The following is a 20,045-nucleotide window of genomic DNA, read 5'->3' on the forward strand; positions in this document are numbered from 1 at the left end:
AGGTTATGACTAAAGCACACGCGTCCGTATTTCTTCTGTATAGAAGTCAAATAAGTAGTCAAATAATCCTGCGTAGCGTTGCCATCTGCATCTGCAACTATTCATTTGTGCTTAGTTTCCCTGAGAGTGTAGTGGTTTACTCTGAGACCACCAAGACAAAGTCCACGACGCGCCGATAATGATATACAGCACAGACCCAAAGCTTTTCATACCAGCTCTGGGGGTCATCTTTAGTGAAGACGTGCCTGACGGCGTACAGGGGGATGATGAGCGTTCACACAAGCAGAAAGAGGGGGATTACTGTCAATTGCTCCCAAATTGCAATAATACCCGCTGCCGGGCCACCCACACATGCGCTGAGAGACAAGTGATAAATTGCTACATATGTCCATTCCACAGTGGCAACTCCACCAGCACACTGCCCACAACGGTCTCCATTCTTTCACAGTGTGACATGTGGAAACAAGTGCAATGGCTCTTACTGTAAGAGGCATTGAAAATCTAAAATGTTGACTTGGATAATGTTCAACATAGACAGCTGTTTCATTACTTTAATATGTGCTATCAGGCTAAATATCTTGGTAAACATGGTATATCCGTCTCTAAATCAGTAGCTTTTTCGGGAGCCTAGAATAACAAGCTGAATTACTGTTTGAATCTCTGACAGTTCACAAATCAAATATGATCATCACCATGTTTATCTTGTGTTTTAAAATGACTTATTCCCTTTTGGTACAGTCATTTATCATTTTAAACCATTTATGTGCACCTAACAGTTGCTAGTTTAAACAATGATACTACATTTTTATTAACATTGCAGCCCATGTCGTACTGAACAGCAAAGAATTCCACCACACATGTTTTTTTTTTTTATCCACCTAAATACAAAATCATATTTTGAAACTAAACCCTTCAATGTGTTCTCGTGTAGGAATACACGGTAATTAGTTCTGATCATATCATTCCTCTGCGTAAGAGCCGAGCAGATGGCTAATCCAGTCCCAGTATCTAATCAGAGCAGTCATTCTAATGACGGGATAATTTCATAAGAGGCCTTTGTCTCAGAATATTCAGGAGCAGCATGGGGGAGATCGGAGATATTCATCACCAGCACAGATTGGAAACAGGCCCTAATAAATGACACATTTGCTTCCTGCCAGTCCGTGTTAGAGGAATGGTAGAATGTAGTGTATGTGGTGCAGTGTGTGTATGTGTGGGCAAGGAACGACATGGTTGGAGTGTGTGGGTGTACAGCAGCTGCAGCTCTATGCGCTCTTCTGACTATATGTGACCGTGTGTGTGTGTGTGTGTGTTTTGTATCAGTAGTGAGAGCATTAGAGTTCAGTCAAGTTAATAGATGAGGCATGAATGTAGAATTTACACCTTCAGGTCGGGGAACCAAAAACCTAATCAGTGCTTACAATGCAGCTGGTGGCTCAAAAGTATGTGTGTGTGCGTAGTCTTACAGTAGTTTATTAAGGCCACACAGAACATCTTACTGCTCTGATCTGTGTGTCATTCTTTCTACCTTCTGTATCTGTTTCTATGCAGTAACGCTAATGAATACCTTCGACGTTTCTAATACAGAAAGTAAAGAAAAACGACACCCATAAAATCAGACGTGGCCGTAAAATCCAGCCTTGTTTCTGAGTGCGCGCTACACGGAGACACCGAGCCACGAAGAGACATATTATTTACAGCACCGCGGGAAGTCATAGCCCAGCACAGACAGAAGGAAAATATATAGACGCACAAGGGCAGGATCTTCTGGATCTTCTTTTAGCCAACTTAAAGCTCAGAGCCGTTTATCATGTTGGATCTGAGCTCGCTGTTTCCTGCAAACTGCATGCAGCCTAACGTTGTGCTGCTACCTTGGGAAGGAGTGTCCTGGGGTCAGGAAGTTAATATCAAACACACACACACACACACAGTGAATCTTTTTCCCTGACCTCCTTTCTTGCTCTCGCATATACACAGGTACACATTAAATCAATTTACACACACACACACACACACACACACACACACACACACACACACACACACACACACACACACACACACACACACACACACACACACACACACACACACACACACACACACACAGAGGCAGGTCCCAGCTTTGTATCAGGTTGATGGAGAGGGCAGACACGGTTGTTGCAGCCAGAGTCATATTTACATCAGCCAGTGTAATATTATCAATAAAAGCCAAGAGGACCGCAGCTCGCCATAAATCACAACAGGCAGGGAGCACCACAGCTGTTCAGAGTTCATCTTCCTCTGAAGCAACGGGGGATGAAGAGAGATGTTAAAGCAGGGAAAAAGAAGGAGAGACAATGGGGAGGGAAAGAAAAGGCGAGTAGGAAGAAAAGAGGACAGATAAAGACACAAAGAGGGAGGTGGGTGACTTTAATTCAAAGACAGATATCCAACATAAAGCTAGTTTACCAGGCTGTGAAATAATTATATTCTATAAACAGGGCTGCAAACTTTCATTATTGATTAGTCTGTTGAATATTTAATAGATTATAATCAATAAATAGTTCATAAAATGTACAAAAAAAGTGTAGAAAATGGCTATCTCAATTTCTAGAGCCCAAGATAAAGTCTTCAAATGTCTTGTTTTGTCTGACCAACAGTCCAAAACACGAAAATATTCCATATAAAATAATATAAAACAGAAAAAAGCAAATCCTCAAAAATGAGAAGCCAGAGACAAAGAATATTTTGCATTTTTGCTTGTAGATGACTCAATTGATTAATTAATATAGTTCCTGAATCTCGACTACTGTTCTAGCCCTCATTTTCAATAATCAAGATCATATTATTGTTTGACCAACAACTGAACATTTTCAAGCCAATTGTAACAAGAAGGTAACAAACTGATATATTAAGGATCTTTGTGTTACTTAACAATGGAAACAGGTCATTCCACTGAATATCAATTTGATCCATTTATATGTGATTTTGCATCCATTTGCCATATTATCCTGCACTGAATACGTAGATAATAAAACACAATTGTATCATACTGATTTTAGCTATATCGCCCAAACTGTCCAATTTAATAACTTTTCTTGATAGTTCAAACATACCGCTGGTTGTAAAAACGGGATGGTTTTGTAAGTCATGGCCTATATGGTTGATGAATTCAATCTGAATCAATATGAGTTTGACTTTCATGCGTGCCAGTAATCAGGTTTTTTTCTTCTTTTTTGGTGAAATTAGGTGTCACGTCTCATTTGGGAGCGATGCTCTTCAAATACTTCATCACCGGCCCTCTCAGTTTCACTGCAGACGCTTGCTGACCTCATCGAGTGACCTCACCAATCACGGATCAAAGTCTTTGGGTTTCTGGCTGGTCAGGTTAATCAGCGGACCACCCTGGAGAACCAATCAGGTAACATCTTACTTGACTTAAAGGAATTAGGCTGCTTTTGACGAGCAACTATGTAGGTTTCCTCTGATGTACTGAAATACACGTTTGAGGTTCTTCTGTTCGCTCGGAGCATGTCACTGAGTCTGTTTTGGGGGATTCAATACTTTGATTTCAATTACATCAGTCATTAGTCATTTTGATTTGTTTAATTTGGGCTTTGAAGGACATGGAAATGCACGCAAAACGATAGTGAGTGAGTCAACTGACAGGGGAGGAAAATAAGTAGAGGCTCATATACAGAGAATAAACCTCACATTGAAACCTCATATGCTGCACACACTTTTAATTTGCGATATTTAGATTACTGGGTATTTTAAATACAAACAAATATTGCAGTCATAATTGGAGCCTGAATAGTATGCATGGAGTGTGTGTGTACGTGTGTACATGTGTATGCATGTGTGTGTGTGTTGCTAAGAATGGAGCGCTTGTATCACTTGCCCCTTTTTGAGGGGAAGTGACACGAGATACTTAAAGACCAAAATTGCCTCACTTAGCCAAACAAACTAGCTCTCCTGACATACACACTCATTCATTCGCACACACTCATTTATGCATGCACATACACACGCACACACACACACACGTCTAGAGCTCTCTAATGGCCAATAAACTCAGGATGTTCATTCCTCCTCTCAGGCTCACAAAAACCGAACAGCGGAATTATTGAGAGAAAACGGATTCCACTGTAGCTCTGCCTAATGACCACACACACACACACACACACACACACACGCACAGTTTGAGGGTCAGCGACGGCTAAAGCAGATAGGATGTATGTAGTAACCCTAACATGGCTTTTATAAGCCTTCAGCTCTTTTGAAACGACAACGCTGGGAGAGAACCCAGGCCTGCATATAAAAATACTGAGCTTTCTGGAGCAAGACTTTGAAGTTTTTTCTGCTTGATCTCAAACTGAGAGAACAAGATGATCTCAGGACCACGACAGATACATGAGTCTATGCAAGCAGAAAGACAATTACTTGTGAATAACAGTATGCACGTCGGTTGTTTGTCTGAAAAGGTCAAAAAATGCAAAGAGAAGAATATGAAGTGCAGATGTAGATTGTTGCAACAACACCAACATTACATTGGTCTAAAATGTGAATAGTGGCTTACAGATAAAAACATCAAATCTTCAAGAATTTAGTCAATATAACATCTGTTTGAAAAACTATATTTCTGTCATGTAACAGAGGATCTTAATCCTGAGTTCTAAACAAATACATCCTTTTGTACGCGGCACATATGACCATAGTGTACAAAATAGAAGTACAAAAGCAGCCACGGGGGTTTTAGATGCAGAGAAACCAAAAATGTACAGGACATCTCCTTCCTTATCTTGATCCTCCAATCTGAACCATTTGAATATTATTGTCCCGTCTCAGCTGATACATTTCCTTTCCCTCCAAAGGACAATTTCTGCTCTAATCCCTACACATTTTAAGATTTCTGTCATTTTACAGAGATGGCTAAAGGGGGAAATGGACCATGCACAGTGCAAGTCTATATGTGTGTGTGTGTGTGTGTGTGAGAGAGAGAGAAAATTCAACACCCCCAATACATCTAATGGTTTCTTTCGGGACCATATGTCCTTTGCGTCAGCACAGCAGCAGTACAGCCTCTACAGTTACAGTCGGGTACGGTGTGAAAGACAGACATGTTGTATAATAGAAGGTGGGATGTGGTGGGCATTACGTTGTGTGTGTGTGTGTGTGTGTGTGTGTGGAGCATGGGGAGAGCTGCAGAGCGTTTTTGAAGAAGCAGATCTCTCCGTATTGCCTTACCATCGATAAATCTAGGAGCTCGCTATAGTGCTGACATAAATTAGCCTGCACACCCAACGCAACCCAACTACACATCTAAAACCTCAACTTCAACCTTTTCTTAAACAACTTTAAATCAATAGGTGTCACGCTCTCTACTGTGTTCCGCAAACATCCGTGCACGCTTTGCACACACACTCACTCACACACAGCTGCACAGACACCCACAGAGTTTTGGGTAATTAGTAGTCTTTCTCGGTGGTGAGTGCGTTTCCTCCTCAGGGTCACTGATAGCAAAACGGCTGTTAAACTTTATATTCCCTGATGGGGCGGAGAAGAGAGTGAAACAGAAGGAGCGTACTCTCTCATTAACACAGCGCTGAGTGTTTGTGTGTGTGTGTATGTGTACGCCTGGAGCTTAACCTGTGTGTGTCTGTGTGTGTGTGTGTGTGTGTGTGTGTGTGTAGCTGTCTGGATGGTGTTTCCATGCTCCGGCCAAGTCTTGCAAAGGTGAAAAGACACTCTTTAACCTAAAGTTAGAGTGAGATAGTTCCTTTCTTCAACAATCTGGAAAATTTGAGAATTGTTTGAAGGTGTCATGTCAGTAAATAAAAGTGAATTCAATTATTTTATTCAAAATCTCACGTGATGGGACTATCGAGATATAGAAAAAGTAATGAGCATGTGTCAGCTAACGGAGATTGCATATTGTGACACAATATGGAAACATTGTAAAATTACAAAGTGGTAAAAACAACAGAAGAAATGATGTTATCAATGATGCCAAAACTATTGATCGATTAATTGATTGGTCAAAGTTTTTTTTTCAAGCAGTTCCAGCTTCTCACGTGTGAGTATCTTGCCTTTTTGTCTTTGTCTTGTGTGATAGTAAGATAAGCATATGTGGGTTTTGGAGTGTCGGTCAGACAAAACAATTTTTTTTTTAAGAAGTCATCTTGGGCATTCGGGATTTTTCATTGTGAATTGCTTTTTCGGCACTATTTTATGACTTTTTCTGCACTGAAGAATTGTCGTATTAACCGATTGTGAAGATAAACGTTTGTTGCAGCCCTAAAACAAACATATATTATACTGATCTGTACAAAATATTTCAATTAGTGAAGTACCATGTTTGGGTTTTTGTGTGTATGTATTTGTGTGAGATTAGGAGTCACACAAATGACACACAATTCTGCACTGTACAAAGCAACTATTGGCCATTTATTTTGTCTGTAATCACCGACCTACTGGAACAAAACAAGTTATTCTACAATAACTATAAAACGTGTCAGAAGAAAGAGGAAATACCAAAGAAATCAAAATATAAATCAATAATTCCTTCAGTATTCACATCTATGCACACGGGTTCCCTCTCAAATAATTTTCCTGTTTACAAAAAGAAGGATGTGGGAGATTTTAATGGACTCAGCAAAAAAAAAAAGCTGCTCTGAGGCACTTTGACATTTTCAAACACACACACTTTTGGTGAATTAAAGGGATTCTGTAGATAGCTCTGAAAGCTTATCCTGTGCACCTCAGCAGATTCTAAAGCCCTTTTTCTTATGTGATCATTTTAGGTAATTGAATAAATTCCCAGAGCTCTGTGTGGAATTAGAAGAAGCTAGACTTTGGTCAGAGGAGAGCTTTTAAGAAACCAGGGAACGTACATCAGAGGCCAAGCAGTCGATGGTAATGTGATGAACGTTTACATTCACCTGCCTCTCACCTTTCCTGTTGATATATATCCACAATCTTAACTGCACCGGGTCCAGTTTGTTTTCATAAATATGCTGTATCTTTTTTTTCCTCACCTCTCGCCTCCTCGTCCCTGCCTTGAAAATGAAATATTTGGTGTTTCAGTGAGGGGGTTGGGGTGTGGTGTGTGTGTGTTAAGGGGGGCAGAGGGCTGGTTACGATGCCAGAACTAGCACTTCTGGTTGGAAAAAAGGGGTCTGAGTTTTCGTCAGACGTGCGGCATGGACAGACAGGGCGAAGGAAAGGCTTTTTGAAAGCTCAGTCCAAGAGCAACAGAAAACACTCCCTCCTGACCGTGTGGTCAAAAATGGGTGTAGAGGGAGAGGCGGCATCTGGCCTGTCGCCCGGCGAGAAGGGGGCCCGCAATGTGCCTCCTCTGCTGCCAGCTGCAGGCTGTGGGTATGTGGTGGAAGAAGAGGGTGAAGGATGGAGGGAAACAGGTAGAGCAGAGAGGGACAGACAGGCAGACAGATAGAAAGAGCAGCAGCGAGAAAGACAGGCAGACGGAGAGACAGAATCACGTAGAACAGCGCCAGGGAGGAGGATACTGAGAAGGCATCGAGGCATATCATGAACAAGGTCAGAAAGACACCGCTTGGAAGAACAGGAAATGATACAGGATATATCCTCTCTTTCTCTCTGCGCTCTCCGAGGCCTGTGCTGTAAGTGACAGCGCTGCAGAGGGAAGTTGACATTGCTGAAGTATGAATTTCACCCGTTTGTGTTTTGCGGAAAACACGGAATCGAGGCTGTCTGCCCGGATCAGGGGCTGGGCCCTCGACCCCTGAATGTTCCCTCCGAAGCAGACAGCGAGGTTTTATTGGCCAGTCAGACTCAATTTATTAAACACTATGCAACTCTTTTCTCAGCTTTCGAGTTAGTCTCTCCAAAGGTGGTTGTGATATGCCTTTGGACATGGATATGAGAGGTATGTCTGTGGCCTCTTACTTTAGATACATGCTCTTTTCCTCGCAGTGTTTTTTAATTTTTTTAACAAGCATGTATGATAACATATAATACTGATGTGTGTATGAAAAAGTACACATTTAAAAACATTTTTGGATATAAACCCCCTGTGATACTTTAAGGGCCAGAACGAAACCAACGTGTAGTGAGTAGGGATGGGTATGTTAAGATTTTACCGGTACTGCTTATCGGTTCGGTTACTTATCGACACTCTTATCGGTTCTTTTTGAATACATTGTGAGACGAAAAGACAATTAATAAGAAAAGAATCAACATTGCTTCATTGTTCTTGTATGTAAACACATCGTCTTTCTTGAGCAGCAATGCAAGAAGTTCCAAAATCTTTAAAATCCATTTGCAGGCAAACAATTAGCTAAGTGATTGGCTTTCATTTATTAGACTATACGGCAGCTCGCCAAACGGAAAACTGTGCATTGCTGCAGATTTACGTTCTGTTTGTTTGCCAAATGTTTTGTTACATTGCTGGTATTACCGCCAATACTTGTAAGGGTGTTATTGCATTTGTGACAACGAGAGTTATCAGCATCTACTTGAGTGACACTTTTGATTTTTCTGTTCTCTCTGTGTGTCTCACACTGTAATGAGCCGGAGTCCCTGTGTGTGTGTGTCAGAGTAAAGGTTTGTGACGCTGCTATTTTCCGCAGAGACCTCACTCCGCAACTTCTAAGGTCCCGATAGCAGAACTTTTAACTCCAGACCTTATCAATACTACGGGTTTTAACTAATTTAGAACCAGGTTTCGGGGGGCATCCCTAGTGAGAAAGAGAAATCAAGCTAAGGCGGGTTGCACATAAGTACAGATTCCTTGCAAAGTAACAGAGGATGTTTGTCTCAAACAAGAATTTGAACACGATACGTCCTTTAACAGACTAGAGGTAAAGACCTCCCAAAAATGTCCAGGTGAAATGAAAGGAAATATACTACTTATGCTGCCCGACTCGGGCAAGACAAGACCTTAATCCGAAACACAAACAATACGCATGTAGTATGCAGCTTTACATCTCTGCATACACATGTATATGTACACACAGACACACACACACTCACAGAACAGTGGGTAATGCGATATGCTCAGCTACGGAGTGGTGGAGTAAAGTGAGACCTTCCTGTAATCAAAAGAAACAGCGTGCTACAATAAAGGCTGTTTTGAAATGGCCTGAGGGATGGATCCCTCCGTTGGAATGAGGAAGAGAAAATGGACAATAAGCTGTGTGTCACAGAGCGAATAGAATAGAATAAAGTAGAACAGAGCAGAAGAGAAGTGGCTGGCTGTACAATTTTCATGACATTGTGTTGTGTTGAGTCAAGATCTCTTTTATATTCTTCCTTTGTCCCCTTTTCCTTTCTCCCCTCGTCTTTTGTCTTCTCTTCCCTCCTGACATTGCAGGTTGCGGTGTGTTTGTGAGTCTCTTGGGTGACATCCATCAGCTGAATGGATAGGGGCTATGCAACAGCCGCGCCACAGCAAAACGAGGGCAGAGCGTATTCCCTTTCCAAAATCCACAGAAACACCGGTCTGGAATCAATCTGCTATCTCACTACTAGCCTCAAAACACACACAAACACACACAATTTAATCTTTAACCCTGGTGAGACTGGTCCATGCTGTTTTTCATCCTTGTAAGTTTATGCGCTGTAATGTTGTATCGGGTCTGGGATATGGTTCTCCACTACATCTCTGACTTCACCTGCTGCTGAAGCTCTTTACCAGAGCACTGGGAGCTAACTGCTGCCATAAATAGTCAGAGGAGTGTGTGCAGCCATCTGCAGGGCAGCGCAGGGCAAAGATATATCTGACAGGAAAAGAGCAAATCTCCTCTCCATGCTACCTGCTGTAAAAAGTTAAACCTTCACATCAGAGATGAGTTGATTTTTGAAAAAGTAAAGAAATAAATAAAGAGAAGTATGTGAGGTGTCTACGGCACACGTAATAGATTGCACATGGACAGAGCAGTTACACCAAGACTTAAATCAAGTCAGTCCAGCGTGGAGGAGCATCGAAATTCATTTTGAATTTTTGAAGCCATGTGTTTGATTTTACCTAACTTTTGACCTGGGAAGCTACATCAATCTAACCAGAACTGAATGTCATTGTGTTCTTGTGTGCAGTACGTATTAAGCAGTATACTACAGTTTGACATGAGTAGAAATACAAACAGAATATACAAGTAGGGTTTAAATACCACATGTATATGCACTATTGAAAATAAAGAAAGTTAGATAAGGCCGAAGATTGATGAAGTGTAGAAGAAGAAAAAACACATGTGTTTATAATGTCACATGGGCTCTGTAAAGTGCAATGGGTGTAATAAAAAAACTAAAATAAAAGATGGATTATGAGATATTTTCAATCCTCTGGTGACCATGAATGTACTTAAATGTGTACTACATCTGATGAAAATATGCACATTAGATATGACCTGGTATTTGTTTTTTTCAAGCAGAAATGTTGGATTGATATCTAAGGGGTCACTAAGGGAAAACCAAAATGTCTGACCAAAATCTCAAGACTCATCCACAAATATTAATGGAAATCTGGCAATTACAGTCGTGTGCTGGTTGTGTGACCGACCAACCAACATCACCAGCATGAGTCATGACACTAGAGGCACAAAAAAGATTATTTACACAAAGCTAAAATGTACCCATTGTTCTATTATGTCTGTTTTATCTGTAGCGTCTTTATTGTTGAGCAAAATCATGTCTATTTACCTTAAAAGAAAAAGGGAGGGTTTGATTTCAAATAATCGATTAGACGATCAACAGAAAAATAATCACCAACTATTTTGTTTATTGATTAATCCTTTAAGTCATTTGTTAATGCAAAAATGACAGAAAATGCTGTTTGTTTTCAGACCCTTAAATTTGCGTTTCCTGCTTTTCACTTTTTAATATTATATGAAAATGAATATCTTTGGATTTTGGACGGACACTTTGTGATACTGGGATGGACTTTTTCATTAATTGCTGCCATTTTATAGACCAAATGATTAATCGATTAATCTAGAAAATAATCTGCAGATTAATCATTAATAAAAATAATGGTTAGTTGCGGCCCTACTGCCAAAGTGGACAGTGCTCTTGGGTCAAAGACGCCTCTGTACAGCCCATAAAGAGCAATTATTCTTCAATTCTGAAATGCTCTGAAGCAGCCTAAGCCAGACTTATCAAACAGCCAGGTAGACTCCAGGGCAATAACACTCCAGTAAATGAACAGACAGCGTATTGTTCCTCTGTGGCTCGTTGCTGCCTCACCTCTGCCTCTGCCTGCTTAATTAAAGGTTAATTGCGTAGAATAAGTATGCACCTCCCGCGAATGTTCCACATTTCTCTTTCCATCCACTCAGAGACGAGTTTGTGTGTAGGATATCTGGAATTTATCAACTTGTTCAGGAAATGAGAACCAAGCTTTACCTAACTCAGTGTGTGAGCAGGTACAAAACCAACATATGGGAGTGTGTGTAGCGTGAGTTCACACATAAGCACGTGCACGCACACACACCACACAGAAGAATTCAGCACTCCCTCCGTCATTTTTAATCAAGAATATGATCCCTCATCCCATCTGGGTTTTCTGTCTTGGTGGGCGGCAGCGCGCACAACAACAACACATCCGTCTATTAGGGATCTACGACACACGCGCGCGCACACACACACACACACACACACACACACACACACACACACACACACACACACGCGCACACACACATTATGCAAACACGGACAGGCAATCTGTGGGGTTGCTGAAGCTGAGACCACCAACTGTTTGGCAAGTTTGGCCTTAGACATCGCAAAGAGCAGATGGTACCACTCTTGTATTTGGGATAGCCATTGTAGCAGCCACGCCGACACAAATACCCAAACATAAACATGTTCTCAAAATGTAGCACAAAAGCAAAATGCAGCTGGCATGTAGTGGGAGAGACTGTATATTTTTACGTACATTATTATAAACCCTCATATTTATCTCAGTCATGAGTGTGTGTGTGTGTGTGTGTTTGTGTGTGTGTGAGTGTTTGTCTGTCTTGTGTCTTTGTTCTCCTTCAGGTTGATTTAGTCAAGTAAATCCTTGTCCTACAGTCAGAGGCCTCCTCATCACATCACGAGCCCCTCCGCTCACTCACTGAATTGACTTGTGTGTGTGTGTGTGTGTGTGTGTGTGTGTGTGTGTGTGTGTGTGTGTGCGTGTGTGTGTGTGTGTGTGTACGAGGACAGAGGTCAATAAGATAACATTTGGTGGACCACCTGCCGGGAGGCTCAGTTTGCTAAATACAAAGTCTCATCTAACCCATCACTGTGTGCGTGTGTGTGTGTATTGGTTTGCCTTTTACCTGAACAACTGAGGTGCAAAAGTATTTGATTACTGATTATGTTATAGGACAAAAAACATGTGATGAAGAAGAATTACAAAACACGCAAGCTGTGAGTCTTAACCAGTGCAAGGAGATCACACAGACATCTGAATACACATCAGAAATCTTCTTCTTTGTACACATACATTTTGTCATGTAACATTATAAATCCTAACTATATTTAAAACTTGTTTAGAAATTAAACCAATTCATAAAAGTTATCATCTTATTTTGTATTCTTAAAGCCGTCCCTAAACGGGGTCTATGACACGTCACCTTTGCTTACCATCAGTCCAGCTCTAGAAGGAAAGCGTCACTATTGGAGTGGACATTAACAAGTTGTGCTACCAGCTCACTGCCTCATAACCCGGAGGAGAGGAAGCTTTAACAAGCTACACTGATCGCAACTCTCAGGGTGGTTCACACACAGAAACAGAGGGAGAGAGACTACAAATAATAGCTCTAAATAGTTCTTCTGTTTTTGTGTCTCATTAAATGTAAGTCCACTAAGGTACAAACAAAAAACAAAAACTTTAAGTTGTATGAAAGTGTAAGTTCTTATCCACGAGAGATTGACTGAAAGAGTGACTGAACATTTTACAGTGTGTGTTCATTCAGCCGCACAGAGATGTGCATGCACTTGCGGTGTGTAGAAGCACGTGCACGTGTCTCACAACCAGAGGAATTTTAATTGTCTGAGACAAAGGGGGATTTAATTTTTTTCCCAGTACATCTATCTTTCACTCCTTCGCGTTTTTTTTTTTTCACTGTCCTTTCTTCCATGAAACAATAAAATCGTCTGGCCTCTAAGTTATGGAGAGCGTTTGAAGTGGCTGGAGGAGCCAGTAAATTTAGTGGGCACCTTTGGGAGCCTGTTCAGTGGTGCAGTGGCTGTACCTATATTTCATGTGTGCATGTGCATGTGGACGTGCTTGTGTGTGTTTGCATGTGCGCTCACAAGAGTCCCGGCTGTGCCTCTGTCTCTGTGTGACATAAATGTGCTTAGATTTGGGGCATGCACATGCATGTGTGTGTGTGTGTGTGTGTGTGTGTGTGTGTGTAAATGTTCATGTGGCTCTCTATTTCATAGTCACGCTGATTTGTGGCCGTCTACATCAGGTTTCCCAGGACGCCGTAAATCTCGCTGGACAAACTGCATTAGAGATAGACACACATGCACGTGTTTGTGTACGAGTGTGTCAATGAACTTGCATGAGGCCAACCATCGGCCACAGCTTTTACAAATGTATTAGTACCACTGGTGCTACTTGGCCTTTACTGGTGGTTGTTCAGCACATTGAATCTGAGGCAGAGGCAGTCGATAAAATAGATGTCTCTATTAGCAAATCAGTGATTTCACTCATTTGATACTTTCTCTTCTTAAAACAGCTAAAGTTTACAGTCCCAGTTGCAACTCTTTTATCATATATCCTCAAATTGAATTGCAAGCATGTTATGAGACTGATTAAACAAAAATGAATGAAAATGAATTGTTTCAGACACACACACACACACACACACAGGTCAGCTGGCCGTCACCTTTGGTCTTTGTGGAGTCTTTAGATGCAATTTCTAACAGAAGACACGAGGCACAAAAAGCTTAAACTGTAGTTTTTTGTCACCGCTACGTTTTTGAGGTCAGCTCGGTGACTTAGGGGCCCCCACCCTCTTTAGACTGGTGACTTGATCCTTTCTATAAACACCCCCCCATAACCCTATATGGACAAGTCATACAGGAGTTATAGCACCACAAGAACCTCCTGCCTCACTTTCTAGACAGTACTGCAGCTCCATATAGCTCTAAACACCACTGAGATATCTCCCTTTAGCTAAACAAGCACTAGCTAAATCGTTAAGTGAACAAAGTGTCAGGTGAAGGTCTGTGAAGGCCCATCGACAACAACATGAATGTTATGCAACCCAACTCCATTCAGTGACAGAAGATCCCAGGTCAGTTCTCGGATTGTGTTTCTAAGAATATTAGGCGAGAACTGGGATCTCAATTCTGAGAAAAACAAATCAAAAGAGGTTTGCAATTAATCCAGAATCATTAAGCTCTAAAGGACGAACACGTTATTGCAGGGGTCGGTATATTGGGATAGCAACTCTATATATGTATGTATGTTGAAAACACTTATTTTAAGCAATGTTGGCACAGGGTTTTACTATTTCCATCTCCTAACTCGTCTGTAGCATCCCAGTCTACTAATTATGATATCGCAATATCACAATGCATATACTCAGTAACAAATGCAGCATTTGAAGTTAGCAAAGGAAGAAGCAGAAATGTGAAAGACGAAAAGAGAGAACGATATGATATGCAGCAGGAGGAAATCACTGGTTTATTTTTTATAGCCCTGCCCTCTTTCTGCTCCTGTCTGTCTCTTTCCTTTCCTCCCCTCCCTCCCTCCCCTCCCCTCCCCTCCATCCCTTTCTTTCTCCCTTGCTCTCTCAGTTTTCCTAGACACCTGTGCAGGTCTAGTGTTTCAGCCGAGTCCCTGAAAAATGAATGCAGAGCTCCAATCTCTTAATCCACTCGGCTCCACGCAGCCACGTCACATGATACCGCCGCGGCCGTCCCGATGCCCAGACAACATTGGAAGGAGAGATTGTTTTGTGTATGTCTGTGTGTGTCTGAGGCAGAGAGAACCAAAGAAAGAGAAAGCAACAAGACTGTACGCAAGATCAGGAGTCTGTGTTTGCATGTCAATATATACCAGTCTACCAGGGTATGCATAGCCAACTCTATGCATTTTAGATGAGGAACTGAGGTTGGGAGAGGGGCGGCGGACTCATCTTTTTTCATTCAAATCAAGGTCCTTGGTCCACGTTTTGTGTGTGTGTGTGTGTGTGTGTGTGTGTGTGCGCGCTTGTGTTTTGGGATGATACCCTATCCACAGCAATCAGTCTGACCTCCACTCTGGAGTGAACCGCTCTCAATGATTAATGGATCTGCCTCCGTGCTCGGTCGCTAAGGCAACCCGAAACCCGATAGCCCTCAGGAATTTGCTAGCTCGCCCTCAAAGTCTGTGTGTGTGTGTGTGTGTGTGTGTGTGTGTGTGTGTGTTGCTAGGCTGTGGGTGGGAGACAGAGTAAGGGCTAAATGTGATTCTTTGGAGGGATGGAGTTGGTTGTGGTAAAGGTGGGAGAGAGTTCTGATTCAGTCAATAAAACATTTACAGTCTTATATTGTTTTCTTAAATCTATATTATTAATTTTAACGTTTGATGTCATGTCAGTCCAACCATGTGTGTCCAGAGCCCTTTGTCTTTAATAGTAAGTATTGTTTCAGGCCATTAGTATGATGGTTCCTTATTTTAGGATGATGTATAATCACGACATCATCAAGGGCCGCCTTCTGGAGTGATTTGTGGTTTAAATCAATATTATTCGCTGGTCAAGGCTCGACATTTTTTTGTCAAATAGTTACTTTTAAAACCAAACGCAAGTCAAAATCAGTAAGTGTGAATGAATGTGTGTGTATGTATTGTTACTGCCTGACTACATCTCTAAGTGAAGAAGCTTGTGTGAGACCCTTTGTCCATCTCAACCCGCTGATGAGTAAATCCATGTTAACAAGATGTGCAGCTCTTAAATTGAAGTGCTGCAGCCCAGCTTGTGGACTGTGTGCTTGACAGACCAACTTAACACTACGATGTTATTTTCAAAGGGCCACTTAACACTTCATTGATCTGGAGACCTTGGAGGCTCATTAGAAAAGGCTCAGGGTTAGTATGGCATACATGTGGCACAGTGCAGATGCTTTCCTACCAATGGACTAACGCTAAAATAAATTATTTTTCACTTTTTAATCCTGTTTACTCAGCAATTTCTGCATTGGACCCAAAATGGTGCACGCACACACACCAGATCAGCTGTGGTTATGGAGACGTTTAAAAGCCACAGTGCTTTTTAGTCTAAAGCACTTCATGTATGTGACTTTTGAGCTTTTCAACAGGGAAACAATGTTTTTTGCAAAGTCATTTTAGGCTGTTAAACTGTCCATCTCTTAAATTAAGGGCTGAATGCTTGTGTGTGTGTGTGTGTGTGTGTGGATGGGTATCTTGTATCAGAGCCATTGTGATAGTTGAAGGATGAATCTCTGGCAGGAAACCACACAGAAAGCACGCTCAAACGCTCAGCACGGTCCCCACCATGGACTGAATATGATTATGTGTGTGTGTGTGTGTGATTAAATGAGAGAGCGAAAATGACAGAGAGAAAAAAAAGACTTGACACATGTGCATCTTTGTGCCACTGTGTGGAAATACTGTATCTAGCACGCTCAGCTTCAGGTGATCACATCTGTGGTGTTGTACCACCATGATGAAATAGTTCCACTACAGGCCTGTGAATAAACTTCCTTCTTCTTTGGAAAAGTAAACTATAGACACCTAACTATCTAGAATCTGTTATGAAACAAAGAATATGTGCAACCAATTTGTCTATGGAATTAATATTTTGGCAAAGGGAAATAATACATTTTCAAGAACAAAGAAATTAGGAAATGTACATGTTGATACTTCAGCTGAAATGAATTTATCTTTTTTGTACACAAGTCACATCTATATGGTTATTCATTTGGGGGGATTATACAGTTTACATACTTCCTAACTAGATTACATTTTCTCATAAAAAGCAACAAACTAATCTAAAGCTGTATGATTGTTTGATTAGTTCAAGAACAAAAACTATCAGGAGTCCTAAACGTGTTTCTGATTAATGTTATTGTGTTTTAACTGACCGATACAGATCGGACCGTGCTGGTGTTTGAGTGTACACGTGTGCGTATGTGTGTGTGTATAGGTGTGTTTGTATGGCACTGTCTGGGTCTATGTGTATATGTGCTGAGTGACGGACGCAGCGGGGGTATCTGTGACAGTGTGTCAGGCATGTAAACCCAGCCTGACCTGGTCTGCTATGGCCCTCCAAGTCCCTAAGCGCAAACACACACACACACACACATACACACACATACACAATGCTCTTGTTTCCCTGTTTCTGCCGAAGCTTCCTGCGTTCTCACACTAGTTGAGACTATTTGACAGGCAGATCTTTGCAGCTTCGCCAGTAGGATGCTGCTGTTGGTGTAACTTGTGGTGATGCTTTTCTAATGAGTGGAGTTATCACCACATAATGGTAGGCAGGTAGGCAAATACTGGACTACGTGTATTAGATGGTAAGTTGTCTGACCGGCCTAACATAGTTGCTTATTTATGTATAATCATGTTTATTTTAACTAGGCAGGTAGGAACAATTTATATTGATCATCATCATCATTCCTGACAGCACTACCAAAGAGTACAACTCAAAGTATGCAGGATTAGTCTTATAGCTTCAACGTGTGTCACTTCAAAGTGTAGAATAGATGGGAAAAGTTACTAAAAGTTGTTTATTTTCTGGAAGGTCTGACATGTCAAATTAAATAAAGTTAAAGTCCTTATAGATCATATCAAGTCTGTGTGTCTGTCGAGCCTAGAATAGGCCTGTTAAATACTAGGTGTGACAGAGCCAGACACCCACACACATTCAAACTAATGATATTAAAACTGTCTCTATCCTCTTATGTTTGAATACTTGACTTGGTGAAAAGTGTTGTTGTGACACTTCAGGCAAGTAAACAGCAGAAACCTTAAATGTATCTGGGTGCTCGCAGATGCACAGTGGTTACTGATTGTGTGCGTGCATGCACACATACACGGCGTGCGTGCATGCGTCTATAAACAAGCGTGAGACAGACAAAGTTCAAGCAGACATACTGTGCAGTATTTCCAACTACTGAGGCAAAAGCAGCAGAAATGTTAAATCATAGTGGAACATCTGACACATCCTGTCATCTGAAATAAATCTACTCAGGAATGAGCTGAGTCGAGAGAGTCCAAATGCAATATTTGTTTCTGGGGGGCTTACACATGATGATAATTGTTTGCGATATTAAAATAAAGGTTTCGGGGCGTCTTACCGTGAACTAATAATCCCTGTATGTGCGCGGTGACATGGGTAAGAGCATGGCAGAGAAAGCATTAGAGAGAGGAGGACCAGGAGAGACAGACAGAGAGCGTTAACGGTGCATGTGAACATTTAGTTTGTGTTCGTATGAAATGAGACAAAAAAGAAAACATGACACTCAGGTCAGGTTACACGACATGACGAAGAGCTTGAGAAAATCAATGATTGGACCTGGCATTTGTCGATGAATACCAGAAAGGTATTTAGTTCAGTGGTATTATGTTTATCCCGACCTGTCAGCCTCTCTGTCACACCTCGCGACTGATGAGCGGCTGAAATTAGTCAGAATCATAACACTGACGTGTCTCCAACTCACTTTGAAAAGGCATAGACAACGCCGTCTCCTCCAGCTATGACACCAGGGCTGTGTCCTCCCGGTTTAGTCTGCCGTGTATTTATTTCAGTGCGTTTCAGAAAATGCATGTGTAGTATATGGGTGTAGCATGTAAAGACACCTTAAGGGGCAAGGTGTAAACAATTAACAAGGGTAAGGGTCACCTCTTTAGTCTGTTGGGTTAGAGTTGATTTTGACGTCATAAAAACGATGTTTTTGTAGTATGATTGCAGATAAAAATAAGCACTGAAACGTCCCTTCATAGTACGGCCACATCAACATCACTGGATGGGTGTATGTATTATTTGTAAATCTTAGTTCAATTGTGTGTACACATCTCCCTTTAAACATATGGAAACCATGGGTTAATATGTCTGCGTGCATGCACATGTGTATTCGTGCATGTGTGTGATGACAAGCTTGAGACAAAATGAGAGGCGGCGAGCGGAGCAGGGTTCAGGACAGGCCAGACCTCTAGCCCTAATCAGGTTACATGATTAATGAGGGGGGGAAATGGGCTCATGTTGTATTAAGAAAATGTGTGTTTGAACCCAAAGCGGCGGGTATCAGCAGCCTAATGCATCAGCCATCGACTGGACACCTGAGATCCACGGTCTGCTGCGCTGTTAGCTCGGTCCCAGCGGAGAGGCGCTGCATCGATTCTCCTATAACTCCCTCCCATTCACTCACTTTCATCCTGTTTGTCTTTTCTTTCACCTTTTCTTCTTTGTTTCTCAATTTATACTTTGTCCTTCCATGCCTATTTTTCTTTTTTCTTTTTGCATTTCTTTCACACCTCGTTTGTTTCCTTTCCTGCTTCTCTTTTTCAGATTCTTAATCTTTCTTCCTTACCTCTTTTCTCCACCACCCAACAGCCACACAGGATTTGCACATAATGCACAATAGCATCAGTGTGTGTGTGTGTGTTTTTTTTGCCACTGTGTGATTTAAGTTCATTCCTGGCATTGGAGCGATGGCCAACACTCAGCCCTCGCAACCCAAACACTGAGCAGTCATTTAATCTCTGTGACTCGTGGCACCCCAGACTTGTCTGATATATTAGCTAGCGCTGCCTCATCCAATGAAGACTACGTCCACTGAACAGCACTTTCTGGCCTGGTTTCCATGACAAGACAAAGGTTTATTCATTATTCATGTCTCCAGGTTTCCACTGAAAAAATTGTTTCAAAAAAATCATTAGTCGTTTTTTGTGTCAAAACAACATTTACTTTGTAAGCAGGGCTGCAGTTTTACCGCAGTGAATAACACTGCGACAGTTACACTTCGACTGAGCTCTTTGCCCCGCTGAGTGAAAGTAGCTGTTGTGTTATTACTGGGAGCCAATTAGACAGCCTGTGGTTCTTTGAAGCTGACTGTATCTTGACACTCTCTGGGGA

This window comes from Pholis gunnellus, assembly GCF_910591455.1.
Source record: "Pholis gunnellus genome assembly, chromosome: 11".
In the NCBI taxonomy this organism is placed as follows: Eukaryota; Metazoa; Chordata; class Actinopteri; order Perciformes; family Pholidae; genus Pholis; species Pholis gunnellus.